Genomic DNA, 20,485 nt, shown 5'->3' with positions numbered 1-20,485 from the left:
ATAAAGTCAGTTGGGGTTGATTACACAAATAGAATCTAGGAAGTAACCATCTGGTTCAGGTGTATATGCTTTGAACTGTTCATGTTGATTTTACTTAGTTTTTAACTGCTGAAGGTGCTATCTGCTGAAATATTTCAGAAGGTCAAGATGGTTAGGATATGAATTGGGTGAGTGGGCAACTGTACTTAGTCTCTGGTCAACTCTATGGGCCAGTGATTTTGTTCTTAGTCCCTAAAGAATTTGTGTAGCTGGATTTACTTATATGATGCTGGTGAATTTGGTGGATTTGAAAGTGTAACCTAAATAATAACTCAACACGAAACAAAATGGCAACACAAATTGCTTGGGGACTAGCATGTTATCTGAAACTACTTGTAGAAGTTTAGTTGGGCGTTAGAATATTTGTCTAATTTCTTGTTGTTTTGTTGCTTTCTTTCTATAAGATAAAGCCAACACCTTAAGGAAAACAATGTTCCAGACGTAGATATTATCATTCCCCCCCCCCTTTCTACCACTTCATACTATGTTAAGTGTTTGTTTTCAAGTCTAATTCCAGTGAGGCTTTAAAGACAAATGGCGGGCTCAGAAGCATTCTTTAAAATAAGAATTAAAATATAATTTGATGCTAGGCTTTGCTATATTCCCATATCTTTTTAATTAAAAGAATCTAAGTTTAATAAAAATCCTTCATCAAATTCCAGTTTGCTTCCTTATCATTGAAAAGGGATGCTCCTGGAAAGGGGTGGTACAGTGTTGATGGGTGAGGAAGTGCCAGAAACCAAAAGAGCAGTTCCCCCATGCACATGCATGTGCCGGGAAGCTGAGCTTCTGGTTTCTTGTGTGTGCATGCCCGCCAGTCACCTGGTCTTCCAGTTTCTGGTGCCCCCACGCACGTGAAGACCAGCTGGCTGGCACACATGTGCATGCTGGAACACAGAAGAGCAATTGGCGATGGCTGGTGGGCCCGGAGAGATGGCTCTGTGTGCCACTTCCACCATGTGTGCCATGGGTTCATCATCATGGGGGTAGGGTATGTAATGGGCTATGAGAATAACTATGGCAGATAGAAGGAAAAGTCACAGTCTGGACAATGGTCTCATAAGAGAAATCTGAGTCCAAAGGATGGATGGGGATGGAGAAAACATCTCAGAAGGAACCCTGCCTAGTTCTCAGGAAAGTAAAGGTAGGGGAGGGAGGAAGGAAGTGCATTCTGACTTGCAGCATTCTGCTACTGTAACCTTACTGTTAGATTGGGTAATGGATAAGGCACACACAGGCTAACGGTAACAAAAGCTCTTTATTAAATGCAACAAGTGAGAACAATCCAGCGAAGGTTGAGTCTGACAACAGCTCTTTTATAGGGAGCTTTCAGACCCTTCGACCAATGACATTAAACCTCTGTTCCTGCCAGAACAAAGACCTTGGTGGAAACCACTGTAGTTGAAGCTAGTATGTAACACTCCTCCCCTCTTAGATGGAACAATCCTACTAGTCATGCAGGTAGGTGGACTTTTGGGTAGCTCTGCCTGACCTGCGCAGTTCAGTCAGAAGGTGTTCTTTGAGCAGGTCGGACGGATCTGTTTGCTTCGCAGCTCCGCTTGGTGGAAGCTCCTGGAACCTTTCACAGGCCATGGCTGGAGATTCTAGAGCCGGTTCGCTCGGAGCACGCTGCGGGCCTGCAACACAACCAGATAAGTTCCCCAGTACCCTCGGGCTTGAGCTGCCTGTGGAAGGAGTGGCGTATTGCTCCCTTTGGGTAGGGCTTTGGCTAACTTGTGCAGGAGTTACCTCTGGTTGTCTAAGAGTGGAGGTGGCCACGGTGTTGGTCAAAGTGCCTTCTCCAATTCCGACCGTCCTCGAGCTCTACGAGATAAGAGCAAGGCCTGGTGATGCCTATCACTGTGGCAGGAATCCACAGAGTTCCCCCGATGTAGTTGTGGGCGTATACTGAATCCCCTATGCTAAAAGTCCAAATCTTGCTTGTGGAGTCAGGGGGCGATGAGGCAGAATAGTTTGGGTGTAGCCGGTCTAAGTGGACCTTAGCTGGCAACCCATGAGAACCTCTGAGGGACTTCTTCCTGTAGTGGCACTGGGTGTGATGTGCTGAATTAGCAAATAGTGGTCAACTCGTGTTTGCCAATCTCCAGGGCCCATCCTAGAGAGGGCTTCTTTTGCAGATCTCACCATTCTTTCCGTCTGACCATTGGAGGCCGGATGGAATGGCGCGACCAGGGCATGTCTGATTCCCTGAGCTGCTAGGAAGGTCTCAAATTGCATGGTCGTGAATTGGGGCCCGTTGTCAGAGACCAAGACATCGGGCAGGCGGTGCGTGAAGAAAAGTCTCCATAGCACCTTGATGACCGCTTCTGCCATAGTGGAGGTCATCAGGACTACTTCTAGCCATTTCAAGTAGGCGTCCACAACTACGAGGAATGTCTGGCCATGAACTGGGCCAGCAAAATCAATGTGCACCCTAGACCATGGTGCTTGATGTCGCTCCCACTCCTTAGCGGGCGCCTCTGGGGGAGCTGGTCTGGAATCCTGGCATGGTGTGCAGGTAGCCACCCATTCTTCAAACTCCCTGTCCATGTTAGGCCACCACACGTAACTCCTAGCCAAAGACTTCATCCTGACAATTCCAGGATGCCCTACATGTAATGCCTCTAATACTGCAATGCACAGTTTGGGTGGAACAATGACCCGATCCCCCCACAGTAAACAGCAATTTACAACAGATAACTCATCACATTTACAATACAACACAACACAACACAACAACAATACAATACAATACAATACAAATACAAATAATACAAATACAATACAATACAATACAATACAATAGCAGAGTTGGAAGGGACCTTGGAGGTCTTCTAGTCCAACCCACTACCTAGGCAGGAAACCCTATACCATTTCATACAAATGGCTATCCAACATTTTCTTAAAGACTTCCAGTGTTGGGGCATTCACAACTTCTGGAGGCAAGCTGTTCCACTGATTAATTGTTCTAACTGTCAGGAAATTTCTCCTCAGTTCTAAGTTGCTTCTCTCCTTGATTAGTTTCCACTCATTGCTTCTTGTTCTACCCTCAGGTGCCTTGGAAAATAGTTTGACTCCCTCTTCTTTGTGGCAACCCCTGAGATATTGAAACACTGCTATCATGTCTCCCCTAGTCCTTCTTTCTATTAAACTAGTCATAATCAGTTCCTGCAATGGTTCTTCATATGTTTTAGTCTCCAGTCCCCTAATCATCTTTGTTGCTCTTCTCTGCACTCTTTCTAGAGTCTCCACATCTTTTCTACATCGTGATGACCAAAACTGAATGCCGTATTCCAAGTGTGGCCTTACCAAGGCATTATAAAGTGGTATTAACACTTCACGTGATCTTGATTCTATCCCTCTGTTTATGCAGCCTAGAACTGTTGGCTTTTTTGGCAGCTGCTGCACACTGCTGTCTCATATTTAAATGGTTGTCCACTAGGACTCCAAGGTCTCTCTCACAGTTACTACTGTTCAGCAAGGTACCACCTATATTGTACCTGTGCATTTCATTTTTCTTGCCTAAATGTCGAACCTTACTCTTTTCACCATTGAATTTTATTTTGTTAGATAGTGCCCAATGTTCAAGTTTGTCAAGATCCTTCTATATCTTTAGCCTATGTTCTGGAGTGTTGGCTATTCCTGCCATCTTGGTGTCATCTGCAAATTTGTTGAGGTCGCAATTTATTCCCTCATCCAAATCATTGATGAAGATGTTGAAGAGTACTGGGCCCAAAACAGAGCCTTGGAGTATTCCACTGCATACTTCCCTCCATGAAGATGCAGTTCCATTGAGGACTACACATTGAGTGCGGTTGGTCAGCTAGTTACGAATCCATTTGGTGGTGATGCTGTCTAACCCACATTCTTCTACTTTATCTAGTAGTAAGTTATAGTCTACCTTATGAAATGCCTTACTGAAGTCCAAGTAAACTATATCAACGGCATTCCTAGGGCCAATAATTTTGTCACATTATCAAAGAATGCAATAAGATTAGTTTGGCATGATCTGTTTTTGACAAACCCATGTTGGCTTTTGGCTATTACTTTGTTTGCTTCTAGGTGTTCGCTAATTTTTGCTTGATTATCTTTTCCAGAATCTTTCCTGGTATTGAGGTCAGGCTGATAGGTCTATAGTTTCCTGGATCTGTTTTTTTTCCCTTTTTTGAAGATGGGAACCACATCAGCTCTTTTCCAGTCCTCTGGTAGTTCCCTGGTGCTCCAGGATCTCTAAAAGATATAGTTCAGTGGTTCTGAGATCTCAACCCTTGGCACGTTAATTTGGCATTTTTCTTTCTTGAGACAGAGGCCTTTGTCTCTAATTCAAGCCAAAACAGTTCGTACGCATTTGAAAAGTTGCGCCTCATTTGCAGCCGATACCAAGATGTCGTCGAAATAGGGGACGACTCCTGGAATCCCCTGCAAAAGCCGTTCCATGATGCTTTGGAACAGTCCAGGGGCGATGCTAATGCCAAATTTCAGGCGGTGACATTTGAATGCACCCCTGTGGTTTGGGCCTCTGCCGTAGCGCCATCTACAGGCAATTGTTGGTATGCCTGCACCATGTCCAACTTAGTGAATCCTTTGCCGGGCCTAATGAATGTAACAGGTGCAGTACAATAGGTACAGGGGTAAGCGCTTTGTTGTAACGCTTTATTGATTGTGCATTTGTAGTCCGCGCAGATGCAGACAGACCCGTTAGATTTGACAGGTGTCACTAGAGGGGTCTCCCAGCGTGCCTGATCAACTGGCTCTAGGATTCCCTGGCCTATGAGCTTGTCCATCTATTTTGGGGCAGAGAGCGAAAGGTACTCTCCTGGGCTTTAGCCTTATTGGGGCTACGTTGGGGTCCAAATTAAAAGAGATTGGAGTCTCCACATACTTATCCAGACCGGTGCCAAAAATATCCTCAAACTCCTTAAAAATCGCTTCAGCGCTTTCGTCTTTCAAGGCGTTGATACCGTTCACTTCTAGACCCAGGACTTCGAACCAATCAAGCCCCAGCAGGCTCTGCTGGTCACTGCTGACCACTGTCACTGGGAAGTGGCCACTGTACTTCTTGAACTGCACCCGGAAGGTGCCCTGGCCCACGATGGGGACTCGGTTACCCTGGAAATTGTGAAGGCGGATGTCAGGGGCACATAGCTGTTTCTTCTTCAGGCTAGGGATAGCACGCTTGAGCGTAGACCATGGCATGATGGTCAGTGATGACCCTGACCATCGATATCCATCTTGCATGGAGAGCCCTCGATGAGGACTGTGACCTTCAGCTTTTTTGGCCGCCTAGTACGGACTTGGCTGATTGAGGTGTGGTAGGTGACTCTGGCGTTGCCCTCTGAGCGCCGTGGTGGCTTCTGCCATGCCCCTTGGTTGGGCCTCTGCTGGTGGTTAGCTCGGCTTTTTGGCTGCCAGGTCGTCGTGGGATGCTTTCTTCTGCACACCTTGGCGATGTGCCCTTTACGCTCGCAGCACTGGCAGGTAGCATCGCAGAAACAGCAAGCCGGATCCGACATGGTCTCCTCTGCAGCTAGCGCAAGGCGGGAATCGTTGTTTGAATTTGAGCGCCGGCATCTTCTTCACCTTCAGAGCTCTCGGCCTTTGCAGCCTCGCGGTGAACGCCTGTATTCTTCTGCACGTCTTGCGGAGTGTTTTGATTCTGCAGTGTCTCTGTGGACTTGGCGGCCGATTCTGAAGTCCTGGCCTCATCCAAGGCAATTGGTAGAGTGAGGTTAGACTTGGCAAGTAACCTCCTCTGTAAATTAATGTCCTGCACACCATAAATGATGCAGTCAAGAATGAGTTCGTCTAGGTTTCGGAACTCGCAGTGTGCTGTGGCCTTTCGTAGCGCTGCAACATACTCATTGATTGATTCGCTTTCTCGCTGGTTGCGAATGTTAAATTCATGCCAGCGAACGTGCTTAAACAGCTTGAGAGCGTAGTGAGTCCTCAGCATCTGCTGGAGCTCGGACCAAGCTACCGATTGTAGCGGCGTTGGTTCTGACAGGTCTTTGGCAGTTTCGAACACTTCCTGACCACAGTAACCAAGGAACATGTTTTTCTTGTGGCCTTCAGAAAGGGCCATAAGGTCGTTGGCCTCGAGGAAGCAGTCAAATTATAGCATATACGAGTCCCAGTGCTCGGTGACTGGGTCATATGGAGTCGGTGGGGCATGCATGGCCATTTTGTGTCCAGAGGGCATTTTGAGTTTGCCGCTCAAGAATGGCTGCTCGAAGCTGCGCTGAGCTCCAGGCTGGATGTACTTGCTGGATTGCTACGCTCTTTTTGATTCGCCTAGTTGCCTTCCAATCCCACCTTCTTCGCCAGTGTTAGTCGGGTAATAGATAGGCACACACAGGCTAACGGTAACAAAAGCTCTTTATTAAATGCAACAAGTGAGAACAATCCAGCGAAGGTTGAGTCTGACAGCAGCCCTTTTATTGGGAGCTGTCAGACCCTTCGACCAATGAGATTAAACCTCTATTCCTGCCGGAACAGAGGACCTTGGTGGAAAGCACTGTAGTTGAAGTTAGTATGTAACACTTACAATAAGGATAGCGTTAGTAGTCAAGGTTTTGGTTTCCTGCCTAGACTACTTTGTAGGCCTCTCAGTATATGACAGGACTATATATTTCCAGCTGCTTAGCTAAAGTAAGCTGGCATCAGTAGCAGGCAGCTGCAATATAGGAAGATGGTAGAGGCAGATGATTGCTTTAAAGACAATGGCAAAGGCATCTATTTCATACTGGGAGGGAGAAAGTAATGGCAAACCACCCCAATATTTTATCAAGAAAATTATCCTGGAGAAAATCTATGGTTCCTACAAGTCGATATTAATTGATAGCAGATAATAAATCAGTAATGAAATTGAATGAGATGTGAGTCTGAACAGATACCAAGGAGGTACAGATAGTCCTCATTTATCAACGTACAGGTAGTCTTAAAGGTCACAACTGAGACCAGAATTTCAATTGTTAAGCAAAGCACTTGCTAAATGAGTTGTGCCTGATTTTACAACATTTTTGCCAGAGTTGTCAAGCAAATCACCACAGTTGACTAGTGAGTTAAATGGTTGTTAAGCAAATTTGGCTTCCTCGTGGACTTTGTTTGTTGGAAGCTGACTGGGAAGGTTGCAAATGGCAAACACGTCACCCCAGATTGTTGCACCTTTTGTAAATACATGCTAGTTGCCAAGTGTCTGAATTTTGATCATGTGACTGTGGGGATTCTTCATAGATTATAATTGTGAGGACTGTTGTAAGTCTGTTTTGAACGGTGGCTACATGATTGTAGGTTGAGGACGACTTGTAAATAAGAATGGGAAATCCATTGCTAAGTGATTCGGTCCAAAGGAGTGATGTCATATGTCTATGTCAACTTACTATGGCAGCTCCAACAGTCTCTGTTGCCATTGTTAGAGGAATCCTGCATAGCAGGGATGTGCTGTCAGGGGAGGCAGGGGAGGCAGAGCCTCACCTCTCATCATGAAATAATATATAATATATAATAATAATAATATATTTCCTCCCATCCCTTTTACACGGCTCCCGCTAAGCTCCAGTAAGGAGAAGAGCCTTTGGGGAGTGAAGAGGAAGAGGAGGGAGGAGGAGGAGGAGCGCCCGTGGGGCGGTGCCAGCTGGGCAACCGGCGGAGGCAGGAGGGTTCTCGGAAGCGCCAATAACCTTCCTGTCTCCGCTGTACTTTGCGCGCTCCTCGCGACTGCAATAGACGTCCAGAAGTGGCAGGGACTGTTAGCCCAAACCCCATTAGCCACAAAAGCTGTTCTGGACGTATATTGCAGTCGCGAGGAGCGCATGAAGTCCAGCAGAGGCAGGAAGGTTCTCGTTGTTCCCCAGTCGCTTTTGTGGCTTCGTCATCAAGACGAAGTCCGGGAGCACCGACAACATTTCTGCCTCCGCTGACTTCGTCTTGATGATGTCACCGCAGCTGCCATGCGCGGACAGACGGAGGTAGCCAGAGTGGCGCCGAGGCAGTCCGGCGGATGAGCGACCGAGGATCAAGCTGCCTGATCCTCCATCGCTCGCTCACTCACTCTTTTGTCTGCCTGGACCCCTCGGCGCCATTCTGGTTACCTCCGGCCGGCCGCGCCCAACAGCGGCGACGTCATCAAGACGAAGTGGCTTGGAGGCGAAGTGCTTTTCAGTGCTTTTCTGTGCGTCTGGTGTTTAGGTAGATAGCTGGATGTCCTAAACGCCATACGCACAGAAAAGCACTGAAAAGCAGCTGCTGTTGGGGATCGCAGAGCGCGAGCCGGCGGAGCGCGCTCAGGAAGGCGGGAATGGGATCACATGTGCTGGAGGCTGAGGCAGCCTCAGCCTCCAGCACACGTGGTCCCATTCCCCGCCTTCCTGATGACGTCACCAGCCTCACCAGCCATAAACCTCACCGCACGTCACTGCTGCATAGTTACAATGTTCCATGATTGCATGATCTCCATCTGCAACATCCAAACTCCTTCTGGCTTTTCTATTAACCTTGCTTGTCAGAAACTGGCAGTGAAGATCACAAATAGCAATCACGTGACCATGGGAAGCTGTGACATTGTAATTGCAAGTGTTTGCCAAGCACCCAAATTGCGCCGGTGTGACCACGGGGTTTCTCTACGAGGACCTGCTCACTGCCATACTAGCTTTGAACAGTTACTGAACAAGTGAACATTAAATGAGAACTATCTGTATTTGTAGGTGTATTAGTGTCTGGAAGTCATAGGTTGGGAATTCAAATATTAAGCCTTAAACTGTAGCATAAATACTCATATGATGAAATTTGTGCAATCTATTAAAGCCAAAACTGCCCATTATGGCTTAGAGCTTTTTGGTGCCGAGTGCGCCAAGCACCCATGCAAAACCCAAAAATGCAACGTGAGCACCCCTGCACATGCAGTGCATCCCCCACACATCTCCCCTGCCCCCTCACATCCAGTTTCGACTTCCAGCTTGGTGCAGGATGTCTTTCAGGCCCAAAATGGCACATGCATGAACCCCTAAAATGCAACATGAGCATCCCCTGCACATGCGTTCCATCCCCCGTAATGGGCGGCAGAGACCCGAAGACCAACTGGCTGGTGGGAGGTGCGCGCACATGCACAATGGAGCTGGGCTGGGGTGACGGCTGGCATGCCCGCAGAGAGGACTCTGTGTGCCACCTGTGGCATGCGTACCATAGGTTCACCATCACAGGTTTAGGGTCTAATTATGCTAGTATCCTTACATCCTTACAGAGGATGTAAGGAAACGGTCGTGTACCTGTCTTTATGAAAAGTGAGTGAACTATATCTTACATTTGTGTGTGAGTGTGTGTGCTGGTGTGTCTTGGTGGTTAAACACAGTTGATTTTTTTGCATAGGAAGTTTACATATGATGTTTCCCTGTAGCTGTGATTTAGCATATAAAATTGCTCTCAAAAGTTCTGACTTCTTTGTAATTTCTGGAAATACTTTCTGCTGCTTTTTTTCTTTTTTTTTTCTTCTTAACAGTTTCCAAGCCTCAGATTTTTCCACTGATATTTTATTGATTGTGCTTGCTGTTTGTGTAATGAACTACAGTATATTCAGAGATACTGCAGGGTGGTAACTGAAGATAATTTAGAAATTATTTTTTCTTAGATTAGATATTTCCTGAGTCATGTAAATATTTAGCTTCAGCATAGAAGATATTTGCAAGCTAATTGAACAGATCTCTGTAGGGACACTCTTTGAATTATTTAACTTGATATTTCTCCAAACCCAGTGGATTACAAAAGGAATGCAGTAAATTGTATTCGTTGTTTATATTTTTTAGATTGCCATATTTGCTAATTTATTAAAATTGCAGAGTTTTTCAGGAATTATGTTTCACCATTGTAAGTGGAGCTCATTTCTGAATAGATCTGTATGTATTAATTTGAAATAATATATCCAGCTTGTTTCTTGTACTCATAATGAGGTTGAAATTGTATACTTAATGAATTTGTAAATTTTAGAGCAGCGTAGTTCTGCAGAAGACAAGGAAATCAACCTTAACACTTGCCCTTTGATTATATTATATATTATTCCAATCAGTAATAGATAATTCTTAAATTAATTTGCAATGTGTGTGTATGAGGGCGGGGGGTACCCTTCTTGAATGATTACAGAAATGTGTCCAAAGAGCTATGGGAAAAAGACAATCCATGAGTTTCTGCCTTTAAGGTAAAGATGTCCCCATAGAGTTTACCCTGCTAGTTGAAGCTGACTCTAGAGTCTGGTACTCATCTCAATTTCTGAAACCAAACAGCCAGCATTGTCCAGAGACATTTCCATGGTCATGTGACTGGCACATGACAACTCAGAGCATACGGTGAAACATGGAATGCTGTTACCTTCCCACGGGAGTCTTCAACTTTCTCAGGTAGTTCAGATCGGAAATATGACCAGATAAGCTGATTCTACTTTATTGTAAGGCTACCTTAGCAGAATCATGAGGAAGTATAAATCTCCTGCCATATTTTTAATAGCCTGATAAGTTAGGGGGAGGAACTTTCTGAGTTTCTTTCTCTGTCCATTATAGAGCTACAGGCTAAGACCCTTCTTATCTGATTGTTCCCTAGGCAACATCTCTCCTTTCCTCCTCCTCTCTCTTGCCCTTCCCCCATCTCTCAAACTCATCCCTACATACAATTATATCAGCCCCATATACAATGTGTTACAGGAATCTAGGCAGGAGATGAATAGGGTGTGAGCGACTGAGCATAGGGCCTCCTGTTTCAGTAATGAGCACAATAAACATAGAAGCCAAAGCTATGCAAATACCTTCCCAGCACAATTGTCATCTGGTCATCTAGCAGGAGTCATGAGTCCAAAAGGACTTCCAGAAAGTGCACTGGATCTCTCTGCTGTAAGACCACCCCATCCATAACTAGAGGTAGTAAATTCCAGATGGCCTCCAAACAAAAGCTACTCAGTCTTGGCCAGGGTTGAGCTGAAACCTGTTGTTTACCATCCATCCACAGCCTTGAAGCATTGAGACAGGAGATGAAAAGCATGGATTACTTCATAAAAAGTGGAAATCTAGAACTGGGTGGCATCAGCATATTGATAATACCTCAGCTCATGGTTATGAATGACCTCGGTGTTAATCAGGAGCAGAGAAAATATTGAACCCTGTGGCACTCCTTAGTGCAGGGACTAAGTGTGGAACAACATCAACCGGAACAGCAGCAAAGGAAAGAGGAGAACCAGCACGATACAGAGCTAACTATCATAACTAGTCCGGAAAAATACTATGGTCGATGGTATTGAAGGCTGCTGTGAAGCCAAGTAGAGCCAGGATGGATACACCTAAAAGTGCAACCGATGAGGTTTCAGTCCCTTGTTGAGGCCTGAAACCCAACTGAAAGGTTTCTAGATAATTGATTTTGTTCAGGATACTTTGAAGCTGTTGCATGACTACCTTCTTGACAACCTTTCCTAAAATGAAAAAGGTTGAATACTGAATAAAAATTGCCCAGGATGATTTTGTCTAGGAGTGGCTCCCTGAGGATGCAGGGGAATTTTGCATTTGAACTACTTTGAGCAAATAGAATCCCAATGAGCCCCTTTTTTGGGTTGTTTGCTCTTGTAGTTTTACCACCAGTACTCTGAATATTATCATGGGGCTAAAAGCCACTACTTAATATTCTAGCATTGTTTCAGAGAGAGACATTTTGAGTGGCATTGTGGGAAACTGAAGTGTCAGGTAGAATCAGCTGGCTGGTGATGTTCTGAATATTTTCTGGGTGGATTAAAGTAGGTGGGCAGAAAAACGTAAGTTGTGACCTGTGCCCATGTGCTACAACCAGAAGATACACATCTAGAGCAAAGGTGGGTTCCTACCAGTTCGGTCGAATAGGTAGTAACTTGGTCGGCCACGCCCCCGAACGTGGTTCTATCGGCGGTGCCATGGGCACTGCTATCTTGTTTTTGCTTCTGCACCTGTACAGAAGCAATTTTTTACTACTATGCATGCGTGCATAGTGTGCATTAAGAGAGAGAGCGACAGCGAAGCACGTCCCTGAGTGAACCGGCAATAACAGAAGCCGGAACACACCCCTGTTGTAGAGTAGTTGGTCTTGGGCAATTATGTCTGGCTCACAAGCAAAAGGTAAAGTTGAAAAAGGTGTTTGTATGTCGAGTATTTGTCTATTTCTGTAAATTATATACAGTATGATTATAATGGAGCCTGCCCATTATGTTGGTATGACATGATGGTTGTAAAATGAGTTAATCATGTGACTGACCCATTTTTACAAAAAAAAAAAATGAGGCAGTCATTAAGCAAACAGAGTGGTTATAAAGTGAACCAATGAGTTGCTATAGATGTGGCTTTGCTAAAAATTGGAATCAAGTGCCGTAAAAGTGATCTTAGAACATTGCAATATCAGAATCCATATTTATTTTAAAACTGCAAATGGTTTGTGGTTTAGAAATAGTGGCTTAAAATAAAACAGATTATGAATACATTATGAATAAAACATTCAATAACTTCAGTACCTACACCGTGTGAGCCCCCCCCTTCCCCTCCACGCCTGCAGGAATATATATCAGTAGAAAAGTCCTCTGTTCTAGAAATAGCTACTCAAACTGAGTATTTGTCTAATAATAAAAGATATAGCAAACGAATTGGAAGTTTGGAAATGAACTCTGGAGAAAGTCAAATCTCTAGTTGATAATCAGTACTGAGTGCCAAGCTTTGTTTTGTGTGTGTGTGTGTGTGTGTGTGTGTGTGTGTTTTGTAACATGATAGTCCTGGTGATTCATTTCAATGCTTTAGCCATCCTATGTTTGTCTCTTTTGTGGGGGTTCATTCATCAAAGAGCTGGTCCAGGAAACTACCTTTTTTCCCCTCTGAATAATCTATGGGGACACAATCTCATCCATTGTAATTTTTCTGGGAAGCAGCCAGGTACAATGACAGTAAGGAGTTATGTTTGTCAGTTTCCCTTTCATGATTATAAAGGTACCTCCTCTCCTCCTCCTCCTAACAGGATTAAAAAAAAAATGGAAGTGGGCACTGTAGAAGAGCTTCCCTAGAGAAAGCATACACACCTAAGTCACTTCAAAGTTTTAAAACTGAATTTAAATTTCCTCCGTTTCAGTATGTCTTGGGGATGGTGGGACAGCTATTTTTGGAAAATATACTTCATAGGTCCCCTTTATTTCCCATAGATTTTTTTCTGGTTTTAAACTTTTTAATAGTTATTTTAGAGGGAGCATCTATGGAAAGAATTGCTTTCTAAACACTGACCTCTACCCAATACTGTACTAGGACTCAAGAAATATACTAACGGGTATGGCTCTTATTTATTAATCAAATTTATATAGTCTCCTATCTCATCGACTCTGGGTGGTACATAACAAATGAATAAAAACTATACGTAAAAACAACAAGCAAGAAAAATATATAGTCACTTTTATTAAAAACAATGATACAAACCCTAGGTGAAGAGAGAGTAAGAATAACAAACTCAGCAATAGAGTCATTTAAACAAGTCTCAAAATGGCCTCCTTCACAAGTTTCAAAAATATCTCCTACAGACTTCGGCAGATATTTCTAGAAAGGACAGTAGAAAGTATCACAACTCCAGCGAGTGCTGTGACACGGATGGGAAAAAAGACATTTTGCTCACCTGGCCACAAAAGTCTGACTTGATCAAAGTGCATGTATGATTCCAGTTGTATGTATACTCCAAAAGAAGAGAGAGATAAAGAAAAAAGTGGAATTCTATTAAAATGTTCTGGACGATTTAGAAAGGCAACTCCAGAAGGTGATGGCAAATTTCCCCTTTTGTAGGAACAATGTTTCCCACACTAAAGTCCATGAGAGTTAGCTTTTAACAGGTGAGCACATCACCAAAAAAAGATATAAAAATCATTGTTGGAGCCAGGAGGAAGTCAGAGTGAAACTGTGCTAGGAAGAGCTCATAGCAAGAGGCTGGCTTTCTAAATAAAATGGAGAGAGCAAGCTTCCAAGCGAAACCTGCTTGACAGGTTGTACTACTTAGAGAGGATTATTAGTTCCTAAAAAAAAAAGAACAATAATTGCAAAAGGAAACAATGAACCCGCTGAAGGTATAATATTAAAACTCAGTGAAATCCAGCTCGTGGGCATAACCATTTTGGGGTGTGGATACCTCTTTAGAATAGTCATTCTACATCATTGGAAAGGAAAGGCAGACAAGCAATGTATTGCTACAGCTTGTTTTTCAGAGCACTATATTTCTGCAGTAACTTTTTTTTTGCCTTTTATAAAAATCTCTTCTGTTTTTAATTGTGAGTGAACTTCTGAAAGTTTGTGTGCCAAGGAGCAGATGGTTAAACATTGACTCAAGACAAATAGCTAAATTGTATCCTGTGGTCTGAATCTGACAGGTTACTTTGCTGTATGGGCAGGTGGGGTTAAAGTAACCATGGAGATGGGGGATATCATGCTCAGAAAGCGTGTTAAGACAGCGAGTGTAACTTGTAGCTGTTCAAAGTCCCATAGGCTGGAGGAGGCTTTCATGCAAATGAGAAAGTTTGACTCACAAAAGGGGTTAAAGAAGTTGCAGTGGAGACATGGAAGATGTTTCACCTGCCTGTGTTGTAAAGAGTTTTTGTTGTGAATTAAAGATTTTGGTGGCTACAGGAAATGTTCTGGAACTAATCTCTTGGGCAGCCTTTGGAGTCCTCTAATTAGGTAAACAGACGTTTCCTTTTTATCTGGCGGAGGCTATAATGTGGGATGAAGTTTACTTTGCTGCATTGTCTTCTGGAGAATAGACTTGAATTAATCTCCCGTATGTATTTCTGTCTTGTTTTTCTTTCTTGTTCTCTTCTCCTCCTTCACCTGCCCCACCCAAGTTTTGATTTAAATGATCAGCCAATATTCCGTGGGGTAGGAAATGCGCAAACAGTAGCTTGATATCAGTTGGGGAGGCATGCTAGAAATAGGAAAGTGTCATTACTTTTATTTCAGAAACTGATCTGATCGGGTGCTTTGATTTTCATTGTTAGGCTCATTGTGAGTTCGTGAAGCCCTAATTTGCGGGTCAAACTTTAGAAATGTTCATTTATGGAAAGGTTTTCTGAAGAATCGCTTTAAAACATCTCTCCTCTTCTGACAATACATTCCTATCAGAAGCCTGGAAGTTTTGCAACGGAAGAATATGATTCATTCATTCTTCTTTTTGTCTGGCTAAAAGTTACTTGGCTAGCTAGAAAATGTTTCCTTGTTTTTTGTTGCTAGCATTTTAGTTGTTGGAGGTCTGTTGCTGCTGTTACCATCAGATCATCAAAGGAAGTGGTTTAGTTTTCTTAAAATGAATAATAGGTGTGTTGGCACAAATCTTTGAAGAAAGAAAGGTCACCAGTTCAATTTAAAGGACTTGGTAAGATGAAGACTGGACAGGATTGTTTAAAACACCTTTTATTCTCTTAGCAATCTGATGAAAATGGAAAGTTGCTAAAAAAAAAATTTTTTATCACTTTGCTTTCCTTACTAATACAAGCAGAAGTGGATTTAGGAGGCACAAAATGCTTATAAAATAAGTAGAAGCAAATGAAACTATATTTTGTCCACAACATTGTGAATTAAATTCACATGGCACTTGTGGATAAATTGCTAGTATTAGTTTACTAATGGTAATTTATAGGATTAATTCCAAGCCTGATTTTTCGTTGTTTGTTTAAGAAAGGACTGATGCTTTATGTGTTTAATATTAAAATATGCCATGATGAACGTGTCAAATAAATTGGGTGATTTGCATTAATTATGCTGATTGCGGTTGATGAAGTAGAAGAATGGAAGGAGATATGGAACAACTAGAGTCAGTTCAAATAGTCCATGAATAAATTTATGGCTGGGAACCATATGTAGAAAATTGAACAATTGATTGTAACAAAAATAGTATACTAAATCATTAAATATTTAACTATTAAATAGCCATCATGATAGAAATATGGTGGCAACAACAGTATATTTATTTTGTACTAGTGTAGGATCAGTATATTTTGAACTATTCGGCTACAGTTTTTGTCCCTAGATCACACATATTGTTTGTGCAGTGCTTTAGCGTTCTAAAGCTAAAAGAAAATAGCAAACACTTTATTTATATGAGATTTATATGAGATAAGTAATCAAGATATTCATGGGGAAGGACAGCTATTGGATCTTTGCAAAAGAATAGAATAGAACAGAACAGAACAGAACAGAATTCTTTATTGGCCAAGTATGATTGGACACACAAGGAATTTGTCTTTGGTGCATGTACTCTCAGTGTACATAAAAGACAAGATACATTTGTCAAGAATCATGAGGTACAACACTTAATCATAGGCATAGTTACAAATAAGCAATCAAATCATACTAGGAAGCAATCAGTATAAATTGTAAGGATACAAGCAACAAAGTTACAGTCATACAGTCATAAGAGGGAGGAGATGGGTGATTGGAACGATGAGAAGATTAATTGTAATGTTTGTATTTATGTCAAAACTCAATGAGATGGGAATGCTGAATTTGGAACATTGCCATAAATGATGCTATAAGGAGAACGCAGGTATTTCAAAATAACTATTGGAGCCACCTTTTTTTCTACTTAGGCCTTGCCCCTATCTGATAGGGGAGCTGAAGTTCAGCATAATTCGATGGGACTGGGTTGGATGAGAATTGAATCAATTTTAAATTGAGTCTAGTTTATCACTGCCTTGAAAAATAGAATGCTGCAAGTTTTTTCTCTTTTTCTGTTGTTATTGTTTGGGGGTTGTGTTTATGAGATCTATAGACATTCAAAAGGAGGACCTATGCTTCTCTTGCTCAAAAAGCTTTGCCCTGCATCAGAGTCTATTTCTAACATTCCCCTTAGCTAGAGAACAGTTCAGTGGTTGCTTTGATGTGGGTGCTGCTTACCAAAGGCATTGAATTATTTTGAATAACCCCCTAGTATTTTTGTGTTTCTATAGAGGATGTAATATGATCAGGTTTCCACTCTTTGGTTTCTAAGTGCCTTTATTCATCCGCTTTCCATACCAGAGATTCTCAGCCATATTGATTTTCTGAAGACCAGTACTTTGCACTTTTTTCAGCAAAAATATGAAGCCACTGCAGCAGTTAATCTGGATACATAGAAGGCAGAGAATTGTTTCAGGTGCAAGAGAAGGACAGTGGATGTAAATTATTTGGTTTGCCTGCATGCCAGTTGGATCAATCAAGTTCTTATCAGGGATCATGGTGAAGCAGAGGTGGTATTCAGCAGGTTCTGACCAGTTCTGGAGAACTGGTAGCGGAAAGTTTGAGTAGTTCGTAGAACCGGTAAGTGGCCCTGCCCCCATATATTCTTTGCCTCCCGAGTCCCAGCTGATAAGGAGGGAATGGGGATTTTGCATTAACCTTTTCCTGGAATGGGGAGAATAGAGATCTTGCAGTATCCTTCCCCTGGAGTGGGGAGGGAATGGAGATTTTACAATATCCTTCCCCTGCCACGCCCACCAAGCCATGCCCACAAAAATTTGAATCCCACCACTGTGTTGAAAGGGTATTGATCATCCCCACATACTATAATGCAATGTTTCTTATGCAATGCAATGTTGTGGTATGTGGATTCTAACACCCAGAATTTCAAGAGGATGCTTGCTGAACACTGGTTGGGGAATTCTGGGAACTGAAGTCTCCACATCTGGCATTAAGAAACACTGTTCTAATGCACTTGCTCATCCCATTGAGTCTGGGGCTGATTTGTTCTGTATTTATGCTGTATGTATGCCTAAAACAAGACTTTTAAAAAATCCCAATTTTGTGGAATTTTCACAGCAAAGATAAAGGCAAGTTCTGGAATGTTTTCAAAGAATGATTCTTTTGAATTGTTGACTGACTCTGTAACTCTTATTCTTAAAAGCTTAAGTAAAGTTCTGAGACAGGAGTATCTGAGATAGCATAGTGGATAGATTCATGTTTGAATGTAGAAAGTCCCCTCTGCATATTGCATGAAGAATATATTATTTTTAATTCTGCGAACTGATTCAACTGTATATGTTAGAACATGTAAGAGTCAGAAAAGAATATTGTCAAAAACAAATGGCATGGAGTAATAATTTTTTCCTACCGCAAGGCAATTTCCTAATGAATTTTTATTTATAATAAACTAACATTTCAAAAATGAAAGCAAAAAATTCACTAATGTGATAAAACCACTAAAAGGTAAAGATACTCAATATCTATTTAAATGAATTTCTGGTGATATCACAGTATCACCATCATGGCCCTTGCAATATTTTGATACGAAGGATGCAAACCCAGTTTTGGTTTGAGATGAAACCCAGTGATGAGTGATATTATGCCAAATGCTTGCAATTGCTCAGAATTTCAGCAGATGTCAACTTTTTCTTTGGTGAGCAATTACTGTGGGGTATAAGACAGTTGCTATGTCTGAAATTGACAGGCAGTGTAAAGGAAGCGAAAAATCTAGCTAGCCACAAGACAATTCAATGCTTTCTTGCACACAATCTAGTTGCCTACTGAAAAAAAGGACTGCCTTATCTGCCTTTAAACTACTCTGCAAATAAAAGAAAGGAATCAGTAATTTCCCATGCTGGTCCAGTTCAATTCAATCCTGGTTGCATTTTATACTAGAATTAGAAGTGTCTGTGGAGTTGGAAAAGTGATAATTTAGAAGTGTAGTTTGAGATTGTTTTTTTTTTAAGAAACCCAGCAGCTTCCTGTTTTTCCAAACTTTTTTCAGAATATTAGGTAGATCAATAAGGATGTGAATGCACTTATTAAAGAGCTATTTGGCTATAAGAACAAGTTTTCCTAATAAATTGTAACCCCAGAAAATATGTGGCAGATCTATTCTAGGCAGAGGGTCAACCTGAACTTTGAGAGTGTACTCAAGGCATCCCTAAGAAGGCAAGCCCAACTGGATTCTTTTAACAATTCAAACACTTTGGAAGAAGAAAAAACTAGTATAAGCTCTCAAAATATTTTAAAATCTTGAATAAGTTTTAAAAATTGTAACATATTGAACAAAGAATGCCTTACATCCCAACATAGCAAAAGCTCAACAGATACAGACTTTAGAAGATATCTTCAGTAGCTTAGCCATGATAGATCTTATTTAAGGCCATGTAAGCCTTAAGGACATTTTAATTTTAAGGACATTTGAAAAACATCTCCTTCAAAATTATCTGGGTAGCACCAGTAGAAAATAAGCTTGGATTGTGCTCATCTGAAAAAAAAAAAACCTCTACACTTGCTTTGATCTCAAAGATGCTGTACCCAAGCCTATAATCTTTGTTAATAGGAACATTTAAAAGAAAAAGACAATAAATAAGATGTTTCTTGGAGTAGACAGCCCCTCCTAAGTACTATAATCAGTTCTACACCTGCACAGTAGAAAGTAGAAGGTAAGCCTCTGCTCTTCCAGAAGCTCTCATGTATTTCTTTGGTGCAAGTTGGAATGTTACTGGGTTTAAGCCGGGGCATTTCGGCAATGAATAGTGCATTTACATTGTAGGTTAGTAATATAAACAGTGTGAGGTGCAGCTTTGTAAGCATGAATGCACAAAAGCATTTGTAGTTTTGCATCTCTCTGAACAAAAGCAGACTAAGCGGGTCAGTTAGTTCTGACTGATTTTAATCTCCCAAATTTAAAACCCCTTTTCAGAAAACTGTTAGGAGAGTGCAAATAAACAAACTGGGTAAATCTCTTGCTGAAAAGGTTTTCTGTTTCTTTTTCTTTTTTTTGGTAGTGAATACACTTGCTGAAATAGCACAACAGAAAGAGGGAAGAAAATCCTGCTCTTATCGCCACTGAGTACATTCTTGTTTTGTTCTTTATATCCTCCTGGCTCTTCCACTTCATCTGTTCTTCCTCATTAAATTGCACCAATTTAGCAAAATTCATGACAGTGAATTTTGGGTGTTGTACACCAAACATCAGGAGCTGTCATACCCTTTGAAGTGGTGGTAAGGTAGGAGTGGCTCTGTTTACTTGCACCCCATGACAGACACAATTTGCCATTTCTGTGTGGTCTGGCCTTTATTTATTCCTCTTCCCATGCGATTCAATTTCACAGCAGTCTGCAAAAAAAAAAACCACACTTTCAGCTCTGTTTCGCTCTATCTAGGAGGTGTAATCAGCAGTGACTGTCCACTACAGAACGCCAGGTCCTATGCCTTTAGGGTGCCTTCTCTTTGAAGGGATCTCTGTATCTCTGTATCTGTATCTGGATATACTAAAAAGCAGAGACATTGCCCTGCCAACAAAAGCGTGTATAGTCAAGGCTGTGGTTTTCCCAGTTGCAATGTATGGCTGTGAAAGTTGGACCATAAGAAAGGCTGAGCACCAAGGAATTGAGGCCTTTGAACTATGGTGCTAGAGAAGATTTCTGCGAGTCCCTTGGACTGCAAGGTGATCAAACTGGTCAGTCCTAGAGGAGATCAACCCTGACTGATCT

At 42.1% G+C, this 20,485-nt stretch overlaps 1 protein-coding gene across 8 annotated transcripts in view; it reads left to right on the top strand.

Annotated features, from left to right (window-relative positions):
* Positions 1–20,485, top strand: part of KIAA1217 — a 255,677-nt gene that overhangs the window by 12,479 nt on the left and 222,713 nt on the right. Inside the window, exon 1 of one of the 8 annotated variants that reach the window (XM_081969859.1) lies at positions 14,536–14,729. The exons of 6 other annotated variants lie outside the window; for them this stretch is intronic. The gene's annotated coding sequence lies outside the window, so the exon portion shown is untranslated. Of the gene's footprint in view, positions 1–14,535; positions 14,730–14,806; positions 14,830–20,485 lie in introns of those variants that run through there. One more of the 8 variants, XM_081969861.1, reaches the window with a different exon arrangement.

Source organism: Natrix helvetica (genome assembly GCF_964273705.1).
Source record: "Natrix helvetica genome assembly, chromosome: Z".
Lineage (NCBI taxonomy): Eukaryota > Metazoa > Chordata > Lepidosauria > Squamata > Natricidae > Natrix > Natrix helvetica.
The sequence above is the reverse complement of the archived record's forward strand: the minus strand, read 5'-3'. Positions and strand labels throughout refer to the sequence as shown.